General features: G+C 43.9%; 1 protein-coding gene across 4 annotated transcripts in view; it reads left to right on the top strand.

The window, feature by feature from the left end:
* The first annotated feature begins 879 nt into the window (after window positions 1-879).
* The window catches only part of PLXNB2 (plexin B2), a 257,287-nt gene continuing 241,717 nt past the window's right edge, over window positions 880-16,449 (top strand). The window contains exons 1-2 of one of the 4 annotated variants that reach the window (XM_032197584.1): window positions 888-948; window positions 11,150-11,249. The gene's annotated coding sequence lies outside the window, so the exon portion shown is untranslated. Of the gene's footprint in view, window positions 949-1,164; window positions 1,229-11,146; window positions 11,250-16,449 lie in introns of those variants that run through there. The other 3 variants (XM_032197575.1, XM_032197592.1, XM_032197601.1) reach the window with 3 other exon arrangements.

Raw genomic sequence — 16,449 nt, 5'->3', positions numbered from 1 at the left:
AGAGTTATATTATATTATATATAACATTATTATATTATATATAACATTATTATATAATGTTATAGGGATATATAGTCAAGGCAAATTTGGTGTCTGGGCGCAGGGAAGCCCCTGATGCTGCAGGAATGCTACGCCCTGTTTGTGCACAAGGAGCGGGCTCCCGTTTGGGTGTTTCTGGGGGAGGAAGGGAGAAATTTGGGGTTTTGGTGGAGAGCCTCAGAGGAGGAAGAGACCTTCAGAAAGCGCGATCGCGCACAGATTTACCAGAGAGGGGTAAACCCCGAAGTACTCTAAGTTCACTCCAGATGTTGCCGGGGGTGGGGGGGACATATTTTGGGCACCACAACGACAGGAGCGCTCGGGAGAGGGGAACCCCGAGCCCCGCAGCAGCTGCCTCCCCGCTGAGGGGACGAGAGGTGGCGATCTCCCCCTTCCCGACCCCTTCTGGGGGCGCTTCCTCGACCCCCCCGGGGCCGTGCCGGGCACCCCCGGGCCTCGGGGCACCCCAGGCTGGGTACAGCCGGGGTCGCCCCCGCTCTCCGATCCCGGCCACCGATTCCCAAAGGCAGCCCGCGGCTCGCATCCCGGGGACTGGAGCGGAGCCCCCGGCCCGGCCCCGGTTCCCCCGTGGGGGGAGCCCCCTGGGCTCTGCCTGGCTGGCGGGCAACACAATACAGAGCCGGGGAAGGGAAAGGGAGAGAGAAAGTGCGGCTGGTTCCTCCGCCCGGCCCTCTGCCTGCTGCTCCCGGCAGGAGACAGCGCTGCAAGCGGATCCTGACCGGGGGCAGGGGGTGGAGAGAGCAGGAGGAGGAGGAGGAGGAGGAGGAGGACGGAGGGAGGGAGGGAGGGAAAGAGGGAGGGACGGGAGCCTCTCTCCTTTCCTGGGCTGTTCCTTTTCAGTTTCCTGTCTCGCATTGTGCTCACAGCGGATATGTGCTGCGCCTACAGGTGTGTCCCCTCCTCGCAGCTTTTCTCCGGCTCCCCGGCGTAGGCTCCGGCTGGCGGATCGGCAGCGCCATGTGACGGCCGCTCGATCCCTCTCGGGGCTCTTTCTCTCCTCTTTCCCTGCCTCCCCTCCTTCCTCTCCCCGAGGTGGGGCCCGCGGGGAGCAGCGGGCGGCCGCCGGGGGCTGCCGTAGCGCCTCCGCCCAGCCCCGGGCTGCGGGCAGCCGGCCGCTCGGGCAGCTCCGGGGCTCCGCGGGGCTCCCCCCTGCCTGCACCTGTTGAAGGTAACGCAGCCCCTTCCCCTGCCCTGGGGGTAGCGGGGGGCGAGCTCCTCCTCCTTCTCCCCTTCTCCCCGGGATCGCGGGGTATCGGGCAGGGCGGAGGGACCGGCACGGTACGGCACGGCACGGCTCGGCCGGGCACGGGGGGGTTGCGCTGCTCCTCGCCCCCCGGCTGGCTTCGCTTTCGGGGCTCCGCACTTTGAGCGCGGTCCTTGCAGGGGCCGCGGCGCCCCCCGAGCCCCCGCAGCTCGGCCCCGGTTCCCCCGCTCCGGGCGCGGTCAGCGCCGGCCCCGCTCCCCGCCGGCTCCGAGCTGCTTGGGGTTTTTCCTTTCGTCTCTTCGCTCAGGCAGCTTTAAACTTTTCTTTCCGAGCTGTTAATTACATACGGGGTGCTTCGCTCGCGTTCCGTGCGGGAGAATGGAAATGCGAGCTTGGAACATGGGTGACTCAAAGCTTAGTTATTCGGCACCGCTGAACACCTCTGCCTTCCTTTTTTTTTATTTATTTATTTTTTTTTCCGTGTCGCGATGGGCTGTACCTGTGACTTGCGGCTGTCTCCCCACGGGAGGCTGGCGCAGCCTCGGCGCCACCCGGGGAGGGGAGGGGAGGGAGCGGCCCCGCTTCGGGTCCTTTTGGGGTTAGCCGGCTGCTGGGGTGAACGCAGAGCGAGCTGCAAGTTTCTCGAGGCTCCGAAATCTCGTGGAAATCTCTTTGTTGTCGGTGAGTTGTGAGGCTGCGGTCCTGTCCCTACCGCCATCCAACGAAAAACTTGCTCGTGGGGGAACTTGGTGCTTTTGTAGCTAACGCTGTTACCTTGAATGTGATGATTAACTTAGTGAACACCAGAGGGAACTCTCAATAGGTAATTCATTCAAGAGTGATATGTGCTTGTCCTACTATTTATGTTCTCATTACAATGGAATCTAGAAGGAAGCTAGGGTCGGTAGGCAGTGAGTGGGCTGCCGGGATGTACCTGGGATTGCCTCGAGTTTTCTGAAGGGTGTCAGCCCCAAAGCTGGGCTGGAAGTTTTCTCTCTCGCCTTTCCAAAGCTTGAAATACGTAACTGGCGTTGCAGGAGCGGGGTTGTGAGCCGGGTGGGTGACCCATTAGCTGTGAAGCTGGGAGCGAGCTCACGAAGGCACTTGGGGCCGGCGCTCCATACCCAGCCCATCTCTTGGGTCGTGAGACTGATCCTGCGCGCTCCGGTGCGGGGGCTGCTGCCTGTGTTGGAAAAGCCAGAACAGAGCACGCTTCCAGACAAAACAAAAGGGAGGAAGTCTGCTCCCGAGCCTGGCTTGGCTTGTCCTCCTTGCCTTGAATGCTTGTGGTTCCCAAGAGCTGGTGGGAACCTAACCTAACAGAAAGCGAAGTAGAAAACTATCTTCCTTAGAGGCTGTTAAACCAGCAGAGAACGTAAACGATGGCTGTGTTTGGGAGAGGAGTTTGCATGGTGAGTTCTGGTAACAAAAGCTTTTTCTATGTTCTGATGCAACAGTACAAACCTGCTGTTGACCCAGCAAAATGCGATGCTTTTAGTAATAAAGTGAACCCCCAAACATGCACCTGAACCTTTGGTTGCTCTTGGTAATCTGCTGCAACAGTTTTGTTACCAGACTTCCTTGATACTCCCAGATTGCTGACGACATGGGAAGGACAGCATAATAAATACACTTGTGACACTGACTTATGCTCCGGGAGCTGAAGCATCCAGCTGTTCAGCCTGTCCCTTTGCCAGAGGTTACTTTGCCATTCAGTCTTGTTTCCTATTGGAGCTTGAATCTGCCAGAGTTTACAGCTTGGCATAAGAATGTAAATTGCATTTTATGGCTCTTCGTGTTAGCACGTAATGTTGTCAAGTCCGGTAGCATGAGCCTCTTGCTCCTCTCTCTGCTGGCAGAGGGACAAGGCAAACAGCTGGGGTCAGCTAACTCAGGCTTCAGTTGTGTGTTCTTCATGTATGTTTGTCTGAAATGGTGTTTCCCCTAGAAAATGCGACTCAAATGAGCTACCTCCGTGTAGAGTCTCAGTGGGTACTGGTAGCGGGGAGGCAGATCTGTGCAGGCAGAGGTTGTGCAATGGTCCCAGTCATGGCACTCAGCTTTCTGGGTTTCAGAGGAACACAGCATGCTGTGCTAGAACAGCCTTCCTCTTCCCATCCTTCCTCCCACCTGGATTCTGGCAATTAGCAAATGAGCAATGTGTTTCTTCTAGATAAATCTTGCTTTGTACATCTAACATAAGAACCTATATATATATAAATATGTAAAATGTCCTCACTGAGGGCACAGCCCTTGTCTGCCCAAACCTTCCTACAGATATTACTGGAAGTGTCATAAAGGCTTTCCAAAATCAGGGGGTGTTTGCCATGCATGCAATAAGCTCCCCAAAAATGAATCTGCATTTTGAAGGGAGCTCTCTTCCTGAATGCTTGCTAACAACAAAAAGTTCCTGTGACTTGTTGCTAACATGTTTGGATTCTAGTTTATGAAAAAAAAAAAAAAAAAAAAAAAGGCTTATACATCTGTATATAATTAATGAAGATATAATACTAATCATAAATAATTCTGTGATGTCTAGACTGCGGAAATTTTCATGCACTTTTAATATATTTATTACATGAAGTGCTGAATGAAGATATGTATTACACTAGTGCCACATTCTGACTATTGAGTTACAATTGTAAAATTAAGGTAACAAGCTTAAATTAGGGTTTGCAACTTTAAACTCTTGCCGGCAAGCAGTTAATGGCAAATGTTAACTGCTAGTAAAGTAATTGCTACAGTTCTTTTACTGTCATTTTGTTCTCACTTTCCTCCAGTCAGACTGTTCTTTAGACATATAATGAATATTCCCCAAAATAGCTTGGCATTGTCGCTTATGCAATTCCTCATCAGAACCAATATGTTGATGAGCTAATGCGCACTTGATTAAACGTGCTTGATTTATGCAAACAAAAGCTGTAGGTCCTTCTTTAAGTAAAGTTAGCACCTGTTAGCGAGATGAGAGTCTAAATAATGAAAATGGAATTAAGAAAACAAACAACACAAATGTGGTATTCCTCCTTTACCTTTGCCTTTTCAACTCAGTGGTAGATATTTACTTTGCCTTTTCTTGTAGGTTTGCTCAATCACTGCAGGAACCTCAGTTTATGGTGAAGGGAGGATCCACTTGTATGTAAATTGTTTCCATTAGAATTAAAAATAATAATAATAATAAGGCCATTATTAGTTATAATAAAGCCAAGAACAACTAGAATTAGTGGAATATTACTTTAAGAGTTTTGTTTAAACACAAAGCCAGCTTGGACTTGATATTGCTCTCTTAATTCCTGTTTAAAAAACAAACAAACATAGCCTGAGTAAGGCATTTAGGGGCTGTATGTTTTAAAAATGCAGTATTTGAACAGTAAGTGCTTTAACCTCCTGCTCCTTCCTTGGTCAAAACCTACATAGACAAACTGGAAATAAGGAACTGAAGAAATTGGTTGAAGGTAGTTGTTTTATCTAACCATCAGTGGCTTAGTGTTAAAAAGCTCCCTAACTCTCTAGAAAACCACTCGGATTTGACTTTAGAAAGAGGTTGTGGAGTCCATGCCCCTGGAGACTCTAGAGAAGGCGATGGATGGAGGAGGGAGAGGGCATGTGCTTGCCCCAAGCCCTGGGGCAGCAGGATGGACTGGAGAGCTGCAGAGTTCTTGCAGGGCTGAGACTTGTTTTCTTTAGGCAGATAGTAGATGGCTTATCTGTTAATAACAAGTTCTCAGTTTCTTTCCCTGTAGAATAGAATAGATACTCTGTCTCAGGGAATAGATAACTTCTGGATCTGTCTAAGTTTCTTTCTGTCTCAGATGGTTAAGGGAAGACTTGTTGACATAACACCCAAAAGAGTCTGTGCTTAACGAATGTCAGTAATGATGATTAAAAAAAAATACCGGAGCCAACCAGTCCCTGCTCGATTACTCAGGCGGAGGCTGCTGTAGAATTTGTCCCCAGGAATGTGTCAGCAGAGCTGTGGACACCACCACGTGCTCATTGGGCTGTTCGGTTTCTCTTTGGAATTTGGATTCCGTGAGCTGGCAGTGGCGCCAATACAGTTTGATAATTAGCTCCGTGCAGAGCTCCCTGGGCTCAGGAGCTGTGGTGCTTGTCAAAGGACAGAGTCCACCCAGCACCTTCTGAGGTACTTTCGACCTTACTCCACCTTTCTGTTTAGCTTCCAAGCTTCTGCCACTTTCTGAGGAAGTGTCTTCTTCAAACAGTTAGTTATCTAATCATAACCTTATTTCTAGTGTTTTGCTAGCCTTTCTTAGTAACTGACATTTTTAACATCAGGCCACAAGTAAAGAGTAGGGACATTTTGGTAGTTTGAATTTTAGATTTTATATTATTTGACTGTCATGGTTTTCTTTATGTTGCAGATACATCATCTCTTTCTTTCTTTCTATTAAAGTTGATTAAAATCCTCAATCCTACAGCAAACCAGAAAGCTGCAGAGAAATTTTGCCCCGAAGCCGTCCTTCCTGTGCTGTGTTGCTGGCTCTGCACAGGTAGACCTATCAAGAGTGTTCTGGTGGATGAAATACATAGGAACTGTCAGAGATCAACATGACTTTAATATTTTATTTTTTTTTTAATAAAATCCACATGACTGTTAGCACTTAAACTGCATTGCTACAGAACTTGCATTTTTTAGAAAGATGTGTTTGTGCTTATTGCTGGATAGACCTGGCTAGCATCTTGCTAGTCAAGCTGGATTAGTTCTACATGTCAACTCGGTTTGAAGGAAGCTCTCATAAACCCGACACTAATCTTCCTATGTCTAGAGATTGTTAGGGTGATAGCTGAGTCTCCTGGAGAATATAGGAATCAAGCTGTCTCACACTTCAAGCTTAACCTCTTGTCTATACTAATGGGATGTGTTTTAAATATATAGAAATTTCAGGAGTAAACTCTTCACATCTTTTTCCCTAGGGCTCCTATTTATCTTCTGTATAGTTTAAGAAGAGATAGTGCCTCTTTCTGACAGATGTATATACCTATATATACCTGTATATAAAGAAGATGTAGCTCTTACATTACTAATTGCGTCACTACTTAGAATTTATGAAGGACCAGTTCTTTAATCCATGTTTGCCCAGGGGGAAGATAGTTATTATTCAAATGTCTTCAGACAGATGAAGAAAGTAAAGGACGGAAAAAATAAAATACATTGATTAGGTAAGAAGGGTACAATGGAAATACAAGGTGAGATCTGCCATCATGAATCAGAAAGGTCAATTTAGTTATCTTTTGCTTGGACATAGCCTAGGCATACACAGCAAATAAACGTTGCTTTCCTGAATCATTCAAATTAGTAGGTTACGGTTTCCTTCAGCTTGTCATAGTTATTTAGTCATTACTTTGTCTTTAATGATTCTGGTTGTGTTCATTGCAACTGGAAGTCCAAGATGTTCAGCTGCTCTCATGAATACGTAAGGAGACTTAATTTGACATACCTTAATATATTGTTGCAATGTGTGTTAAACTTGTGTGTTATCTTCATTTAATCAGTATGAGACAAATTGGTAGAAACTTTATAGAATCACAGAATGGTTTGGGTTGGAAGAAACCGTAAAAGTCATCTACCTTGAACCCCCCATGCTATGGGCAGGGACATCTTCCACTAGACCAGGTTGCTCAAAGCCCCATCCAACCTGGTATTCAGGCTCATCCAACACTTCCAGGGATGGGGCATCCACAACTTCTCTGGGCAACCTGTTCCGGTGCCTCACTACACTCTGAGTGAAGAAATTCCTTCTAACATCTAATCTAAACCTTCCCTCATTTAGTTTAAAGCCATTACTCCTTGTCCTATCACTACACGCTCTTGTAAAAAGTCCAGCTTTCTTGTAGGCCCGCTTTAGGTACTGTAAGACCACTCCTTGGAGTTTTGGAGTCTCCTTGGAGCCTTCTCTTCTCTAGACCCCAAATTTCTCAACTTGTATTCATTGGAGTGCTGCTCCAGCCCTCTGATCATCCTCCTGGTCCTCCTCTGGATTCATCTTCATACTTCCATGTTCTTCTTGTGCTGGGGGCCCCAGAGCTGAACACAGTACTCGAGGTGGTGTCTCACAAGAAGAATCACCTCCTTTGACCTGTCAGTCATACTTCTTTTGATGCATCCCAGTATGCAGTTTTCTTTCTGGGCTGCAAGCACACATTGGCAGGTTATGTTGAGCTTCTCATCCAAGTCCATCCACATGTTTTTCTCCCCAGGGTTGCTCTGAATCTATTCTCTGCCCAGCCTGTATTCATAGAATCACAGAATATCCTGAGTTGGAAGGACCATGGAGTCCAATTCCTGGCTCAACACAGGACCACCCGAAAATCAGATCACGTGTCTGAGAGCATTGTCCAAACGCTTCTTGAACTCAGGCTCAGTGCCATGACCACTGCCCTGGTTGTTCCGGTGCCTGACCACACTCTCAGTGAAGAACATTTTCCTAACATCCAGCCTGACCCTCCCCTGTCCCAGCTCCATGCTGTTCCCTTGGGTCCTGTCGCTGTCCCCAGAGAGCAGAGCTCAACACCTGCCCCTCCGCTCCCCTCGTGAGGGAGCTGCAGGCCACCATGAGGCCTCCCCTCAGCCTGCTCTGCTCTGGGCTGAACAAACCAAGGGACCTCAGCTGTTCCTCATATGTCTTCCCCTCTAGGCCCTTCAACATCTTTGTAGTCCTCTGTGGGACATTCTTTCTTCTGTCCTTCTTATACAGTGGTGCCCGAAACTGCATTTGGGACTTGAGGTGAGGCCACACGAGCTCAGAGCAGAGCAGGACAATTTCTCCCCTTGACTAGCTGGCAGTGCTGTGCTTGATGCACCCCAAGGTACAGCCCTTTTGGCTAACAGGACACACTGCTGATTCCTGTTCAGCTTGCTGTTGACCAGAACCCCCAGATACCTTTCTGTGGGGCTGCTCTCCAGCCTCTTGTCTTGTATATATACAGTCTGTATGTATAGCCACAGTTGCCCCTTCCCAGGTGCAGAATCCAGTACTTGGTCTTGTTAAATTTCATATCGTTGGTGATTGCTCAGCTCTCTAATTTGCCAGGATCTCTCTGTAAGGCCTCTCTACCCTCAAGGATGTCAACAGGTCCTCCTTATTTAGTGTCATCCACTAACTTACCTAGTATACCTCCAAGTTCTGCATCCAAGTCATCTATGAAAATATTGAAGAGAACTGGCCCTAAAATGGGAATCTCACTAGTGACTGGCTGTGAGTCTGATGCAACCCCATTTACTATAACCCTTTGGGCCTCACCTGTCAGGCAATTGATCACCCATCATATTATGTATTTATCATATTCAGCTGTATGCTGAATGTTTTGTCCAGAAGGATACTGTGAGGTACATCAGTCAATCTTATTGAGTATGCATACTTGGGATTGTCCTGACCCTGCCCTTAGTGAAGCCAAGTTGGCTGTCACCAATCACCTTATTTTCCATGTGCTTTAGCATAGTTTCCAGGAGGATCTGCTCCATGATCTTGCTGGGCACAGAGGTGAAACTAACTGGCCTGTAGTTCCCTGGGTCTTCCTTTTTTCCTTTTTCAAAAATGGGTGTTGTGTTTTCTCTTATTTTTTATTTATTTTTTTTTCAGTCAGTGAGAACTTAATCAAATTACCACAACTTCTCAAATAAGATGGACAGTGGCTTAGCAACTTCACCCACCCATTCACTCAGGACCCACAGATGCATCTCATCTAATCCCATGGACTTGTGTATCTTCAGGTTCCATAGCTAGTCTTGAACCTGATCTTCTCCTACAGTGGGAGGTTCTTCATTCTCCCAGTTCATGTCTCTGCTTTCTGTGACTTGGGCAGTATGGCTAGAGCACTCCCATTGGACCTGTTGAATTTTAAGGCAACAGAAGCAATAATTTAACCTCTTCTACCTCTAGCCTTGTGAGAGTGGAAACAAAAGGAAAGGAAAAGGTTAAAAAAGTTTTTGTGTGCAATTTTGATTCACGTCGTCAGCAAAAGAAACTTTTTTCCTTCCTCAATTAGCTAACAGCCCATGTAAGTTTTAGCTATGATCACAAGACATGCACAGCACTCTTTAGGGCATAAGTTGCAAAGCTAGGAATCTAACTGAAATGGGTAACTTCTTGGTTATTTTTTCTTCTTCCCAAACATGCTAAATTAAGGTGTAGCTGCTATACCAAAGGCTTTTACTCAGACAGAATGTCTCCTTGAGAGCAGAGTACTTTAAAGAAGTTTTTCAGTAATCTGTAACTCTACAACTGCAAAGGTGACTTTGTGACTGAGGAATATGTATCTTCTGTGTACTTCAGGTGTTGCCTCCTTCTGTCTTCCCAAACTATTGAGATGAAAAACCAAAAGACTTCACTTACATTGGCTACCCCCCAGCACTAAATGATGGTATGAGTTTACTTACTAGTGCATCAGATAAAACTGCGGAGAGGTGCCTTTTATGTTCATTAACAGATGGTCGCTTTGTTTGGCATTTAGCTGTGGAAAGATATGCAGGCATTTCACAGCCCATTGTGCATTTGATACAGTGTTCAATAACATTAGTGAAAATGCAGAGCAATATCCTTTTTTTTTTTTTTTTTTTTTTTTTAGACTGTCACTCACGTTTGGTATATCTTATAAGATAAGTTGGTATATCTTATATTTGGTATATCTTATCCCCAAAATATTGAGAAAAAGAATCAATTTTTAAGAAGTTTGTTCCTGTTCATTCCTTTCTGCTCAGATCTATATCACATTTCTAACAGGAGTGTTCTGTGCTTTTGACTTACATCTCTTGGTCTCTGTTAAGTCATCTTCTAGATGTTTTCCAGTGTTTTTTATTGCCTATTAATTTTTGCTTTAAACATGATCAAGTAGGCAGTCAGTTGTCTGTATGCCTTATCTGGACCGAATCTTTACATCTGATTTTGTATAATGCTTCTTTTTTCCCTCCTCAAGATGCTAACTGTATTTGTGATACTGCTCTGCAGGTTCTCTGATTTTGAACATCTTTTTTTGAGCATCAGCCATGGGACTGGGTGCAGTGTTTCAGTTTTAGTTGCTTGCTACTGTTACATACCCCATCCTCCCCCATTCAGTATTTCCATTCACTCTAGTATCTTTGCATCCATGAACCACATTAGCCCTTTAAATAACAACAGGATCTCCAAGTGATGTTGTGACCTCCCCATCTTTTTTGGCTTCTTTGCTTCTTAAGGTTAAGCTTCTCTGACTTGCAACCTTACCTGCGTTCCTAGTTGCTAGATACATACATCTGCATTCTGTTGTCTTAAGACTGTTTTGGTTGGAATGAGCTCAGCTTGACAAATAATTGAGATAACTCTGTGTGATATCCTTTCTGTTGTTATTTACCATGCTACTAAACCATGTAATCCATTAATTTTATTGCTGAGGACATACTTATTTCCAGGCAGCTAATAAAACCGATAAGTGATGTAGAGCATAATTCCAGTCACTGTGAACTGCAAAAGGAGCATTACAATTGCATTGTGATGTTATTCAGCAATGACAACTTTTCTGAGATCTTTCAGTTAACTGCTTTTTAATCTATTTGGCTTATATTTCTGCTATCCTGTTCGTAAGATCTGATTGATTTGATGTTTGTTGACTGTTGTGATACATTTTTTTCTTTGGTTGCTGAATTCAGTGTGAAATCAATAGATTTCACCTTCCTTACTTTTCTCCCCTTCAAAAAGGGGGAACCTTTTTGCATTTATACAGATGAAAATGAGGAATTTTCCATGATGTTTTCAGATACCAGTTCCAAAATATGTCTTTGCTTAGGATACTGAGAAACCCACTGAGCAAGAAATTCCTCTTTGGTTGTGCGTGTTGCCCAGTCCCTCATCTTTTGTCTTACCTGAACCATCTCTTCTGCATCTCTCCCAGCAGGAACAAGTACACGTCAAAAAGTTCTTCGTCCTGGAAACTATTAGCACAGAAGCCTGAGCCACAAGAACTCCCTTTCGCTAGTGGTGGTCGTGCTGCTCAGGTGGGCTAAGAACTTGCTTGGACTGAGGTTTTATTTTGTTTTAACCTCCCTTTCTCCTTGTGTGTTGCTTCCTTGAGAAAGAGGAAGTCCTTTTGTAGAGCACTGCAGTGTGGTTGGATTGATGCATCAACAAAAGAGATGGCCATAGGGGATTTATTTGCTTAGGGCTTAGGTTGAAATATTATAGCCTTAAATTCAGTGCAACAATCTGGCATGACAATGTATTTACTTTGCAATTCTGGTGGATGCTGTCTGATTTCACAGTGATTTTTATGTGTATTTTTATACCTTCTGGACCTATAGTGTAAAATGACGTTAAGCAACTTGTGCGTCTCAGTCATCTCCAAGGTAACTTTGTTATCAAAACATCGTATCTCAAGTGCTCAGAGTAACACTTTCCACTCGTCTAATTGCACTTTGGCAATCTGTGTTGCTTATACTGCTGCTCTTCAAATTATTGTGTACAGGTGTGCTCGGTAAGGACTTTCCACTTTACTTTTCCCAGTTGTAGCAATTAGTTATTATCTTTTCATTTTGATCCTGAGGCCTGTGAAATAAGTAAGTACGTTTTAGAAATGTAAACAGCATCCTTGAAACTAAACTCTTCATGGTATTTTCTCCTACTGATAATCTGAAGAGGCAGCCTGTGTTTTCTGTTGTCTGTGGCATAATTAAATCTACTTGAATTATACTTGAACAAGAGCTCAGATATCAGAAGAGGGTTTAGCAGCATTGGAAGTTCACAGCTTTTGCATGAGGCGGTAGTGAGGACTTCCCAATACACAATTATTAAGCTTGTTAGGAAAAGAAGAGACTGGCAAATTTGTTGTTACATACCTGCATCTGTTTTGTCCCTCTCACAGACTTTTCTGTTTTGCTCACACCTTTCGTGTGCAGTAATGTTACGAGGTCACGTTGTTTGCTGCTATATCAGTGTCCAAAACTGAGATACTCCTGCACCATGCTTATTGTATCTGTCAAATGAAACAGGAATATCTGCTAGCATACAAGAAGTCTGGGCTGCTTTGGGTGTAAGTTTGGTGCCAGAGTGCCATAAATATACCAACTAGATCATCTTTAAGGTCCCTCCCTTGGAACCCAAGCCATTCTATGACTTGATGAGAAATGATCTGCTGTATGCAGTTGGGTTCTTTAGGTTACTTGACTGGTGACTCCATGCCTTCTGTTTTTGCTTCTGTCTTTTGAGATTAATTTATTTTATTTGCCACTTTTTGAAGAAATTTGCAGAATTCGTAGGTGAAAATCCAATTTATTATTATTTTGTGATAAGTAAGCAGGGCAAGTGAATGCCACAGTGTTCCTTCTTGACCAGGAAGGATGGGGACCTTCTAGCTCTTTTAGCTGTTCTGCTCCTCTACCCCAAAACCCTTGTGCAAAAGGAGACCTACATACCCAGATCTCCTGACTTGAGCAGAGCCTTCTACAAAGCACTTCCACATCAAGCTCTCCATACTCAGGAGATGACTTTGTACAGGGGAAGCATTTCTATTCCAAGTGGGTTAGCAGCATATGTAGACCATCAGTCAATGATAGGGAGGCTTTGGTGGCAGTTCTGTGACTGGTTCCTGGTGTCACTGCCTGGTAGCTGCTTCATTCTGCTACCATGATTGTTTTGTGACCTGGATGGGAGAGCTGATATAGCATTATACGGTGTTACACGTAGCTGTTATATGGCTTTGAAAAAAGAACAACAACAACAACAAAAAAACTTTAAGAAGCTTGATCACGTCTCTGATGTATTTTACAGCATGGCCCTGCCAACACGTGCTTTTGCAGTGTTGGATCAAAAAGCTGAAAGGGTAATAAAAACAAAAAATAAAAATAAAAATAAAAATAAAAAAGACTATTTAAGAACCACTTTAACTAATTTTGTTGCCAAATTCTTTGTGTTATCAAGCCACAACTGTGTGTGCAGCTCTCATCCTTTCCTGCCCATCCCCTCCTGGGTGGTCCTATTAGGCAGGGAAGAGGAGGCTTTCACAAACAATGTTTGGGCGTTGAACTTGCACGTTCAATAGCAGCAGTGCCCTTCTCTGGTTCACTTCCATTGGGAGTAATATGAGGTGTCCTTAAATTGAATACAGCCATTTTGCATAGAACTCGCTGTTCTGTATGGGCGCTCTAAGCCTGGTGTACATATGCACTTCGTGGGAGAGTGTGAGAATGGGCCAGCTTTCTTGATGCCTGATGACTTTTTTCTGTAGCTAATGACCTCCTGTGCACTAACAGCATACAGGCTGCTAGTAGGGTAGTGCTAACCATGCGTGTAGGCACTTCCTTTTCCCTCTTACCTCCTTTTAGAAGACTTTGCTCTTGAATCTTGTAAATGGGGTGATAATTTCAAAGCAAACAGCTTTCAGTTGCTTCTTGCCAACTTTTGCCCACAAGGTATGTAAAGTAAACAGAGCAGCTGGGAAATTAGATTTCTACCTCCCCTCCTGTTGCAAAGCATCCTAGGATGTCTCTTGGCTCTTTTTAAAGTAATGAGTAAAGTGAGAGAATTAGATTGTCACACCCAAGCTGCCTTTTAATCAATGTATTCATCACACAGGTCATTCCTATTCTTCAGAAGCTTAAGGAAAACCTTGTAAAATGTGAGGCTTTAAAAAATCTCTGCTATTTGCATATTGAACACAGAAGTATTTCACTGCTTGCTGCAAAGAAAGAAAGCCAAAATATCAAGAACGAGGTGAAAAGAAATATAGGTAATTTTCTTAATATTTGAAACAACTTTTGAAACAGATTTTAGTGAAATACGAGCATTTTAACTCTGTTAGGCTCTTGAAGGAAGCTTAAAAGGATTTTCAGGTGCTACCATTTATGTTTGATAAAGAAACTGTGGGTTTATATACTGAAGTGGCAGGTATAGAGCACTTGCAAGGATCAATATCTGTTGTAGGATACGCAGATAGACAGCTAAGCTCTGCCATCATGCCATTTTAATACAAAGAGAAAGTATTAAAAAAAAATAATAAAAAAGGGAGAAAGTATTACAAAAGCGACTTGAAAAAGTTGACAAGTAAATAGTTAATGCTTAATGTATTTAGCTTCAGCCTAGGTATTGAACAGCCTTTGCCAATTGAGCAATAGAAAAAATTTGTTAAATGTGAAAACTAGACCTGAGGTTACTGACCCTGAGGCACGGCTATGAGGGGAAGGCACAGCTCTGAAGATGAATATCCATTATGTGATGCCCTCCAAATGAGAGAGGGCAAGTCCCAAGTGTACAAGGCTTACAGGAATTCAAGTCAACAATCAAGTTATAATCTAATGAGGCCACAAGCACAAACACAACTTCAATTTAAAGCTCACCCGTAGAAAGCTGGAGGCCCCTGCTCCAAAAGAGGACTCCTCATTAGCAATTTTACTCCCTCGGCATGCTTCAAAGGGCAGTATCCCAATAACCCATAGCATTTCTCCTTCACAGGTCTCTAATCCCTTCATAAAAGTAGCTATATACATGGAGTGCTCTCTATTCCTTTTCAGAAATAGGATCTCTATTATATAGAGAGATAAATAATATATAATTATATATAATACCTATAATATATAACATAATTACAATTGATGTGTTTTTAAAGGAAAGTATGTTCTGGCATGTGAAAACTTTCCCTTCATGTTTCCTGAATAAAGGTTTTGGAACTCATTGAGGGTGGGTATTTTTTTTTTTTTTAATAGAAATTCCTTGAGTTCATTAAGTCCAAACACCTGAAAGAATGTAACAGTTTTGTCTTCTGGAATATTTCAGTTGTACCAAATGCAGAGCAGTGAGTGCAGCTGCACAGGCCTAGTTTGGCTGTACTTGTGGTCCCTAGAATGTATGAGCTGATTTATTTATTTTTTAATACAGATTTAATCTTATGCTCTTACATTTACTTGAAGGGAGAGGAAAGATTACAATTTGAGTACATTTTTTAGTCATTTATATATAAGTGTGTGTAATAGCCACAAGGTAAGGATGATGTGTTCTTGCAATAATTTCTTTTTAAATAGTTATGCTTCAATAAAGCATACTTTTTGTGCTCTTTACTTCAAATAAACCTCACCTCAATTGACGCATTTTGTTTTCCTAAGTGAATTTGTGACTATCATTTTTACAGTCCTAAGAGAAATTAGGACTTGAGGTAGCCTTCTGCTTAGTCCAGCCCCCAAAAGCAGACGCTGCTTTGTGAGATTTAATTCTGCATCCACTTTTTACCTGTGTGTCCTTAATGAAGCAAAAGCCATCCAGTCAAATGCAATACAAATATGATGCAGATTTTGCCAAACCCAGGAGATGAGCAGTCCAGCTTTATGGTTGAGCTACAATCAGTCAGAGTAACCTCTTCGTTACGTCCCAGCTCCCATGAAGAAGAAAAGGCAGCAGTACTCAGTGGGACAGACTGTACCAGCACAGCTTGCCTCGTGTGAAGATCAGCAAACAACGTAGGCACCCAGATATTTTGTCCTCTGAGTGGCTGTCTGAGTGCTTTTCCTCCTGCTCGGTGATTAGTCAGAGAGACAATGGCTTACTCCTCTGTCACAACTACAGTAGCTCTTTTTTTGCATGGTCTACAGATGAATCTTTTCTAGATGGTGTCTAGGTTTTTGTTTCTGTTTTGTTTTGTTTTGTTTTCTCTTTGGTGTGATGAGGTTACACGTGAAAATCTTGAGAATGCTGTAATATTTTTTTTCCTGGTTTCTAATTTTGGTTATAAATATCTGCCCTACAATAAGATGGACTGATGTACCTCAAATGGAATAGCTGAATTTACAGGGAAATCAGATTGGTTTCCTCAAGAGAACAGCTGTCCAAACTCCAAACTCTCAGAAAAGGTGGACTAACTGAAGGTGTAGAGATGGAGACACCAAGCCTTTCATGTATGTGCTCAAGCAGGGCGGGGGTACTTGAGAGAGAAATTCACTTCCTCCTTTGGATTGGGAATAAAGGGGGGTTTTGTCCCTGTGACAACGGAAGCAGTGTGGTGATGCTTCTGCCTTCCACTTGGGCTGGGGAGATGTCCTTCAGCAAGGTGGCCTATCAGATCTTTTCCAGTGGGGAAAGTTGCTGCCATTTTACAGGAGAGCAAAGTAAAGGGCTGGGCTGTACTTACTTGCCCAGGGTCAGAACTGTAGATTTATTCCTCAGCCCTGGCAGATTCAGGAGTGGAAATCATGTGTCTTAAGGCCTTTGTGTTCA

The sequence above is a fragment of the Aythya fuligula genome, chromosome 1 (assembly GCF_009819795.1).
Source record: "Aythya fuligula isolate bAytFul2 chromosome 1, bAytFul2.pri, whole genome shotgun sequence".
Taxonomy (NCBI): Eukaryota; Metazoa; Chordata; class Aves; order Anseriformes; family Anatidae; genus Aythya; species Aythya fuligula.
The sequence above is the reverse complement of the archived record's forward strand: the minus strand, read 5'-3'. Positions and strand labels throughout refer to the sequence as shown.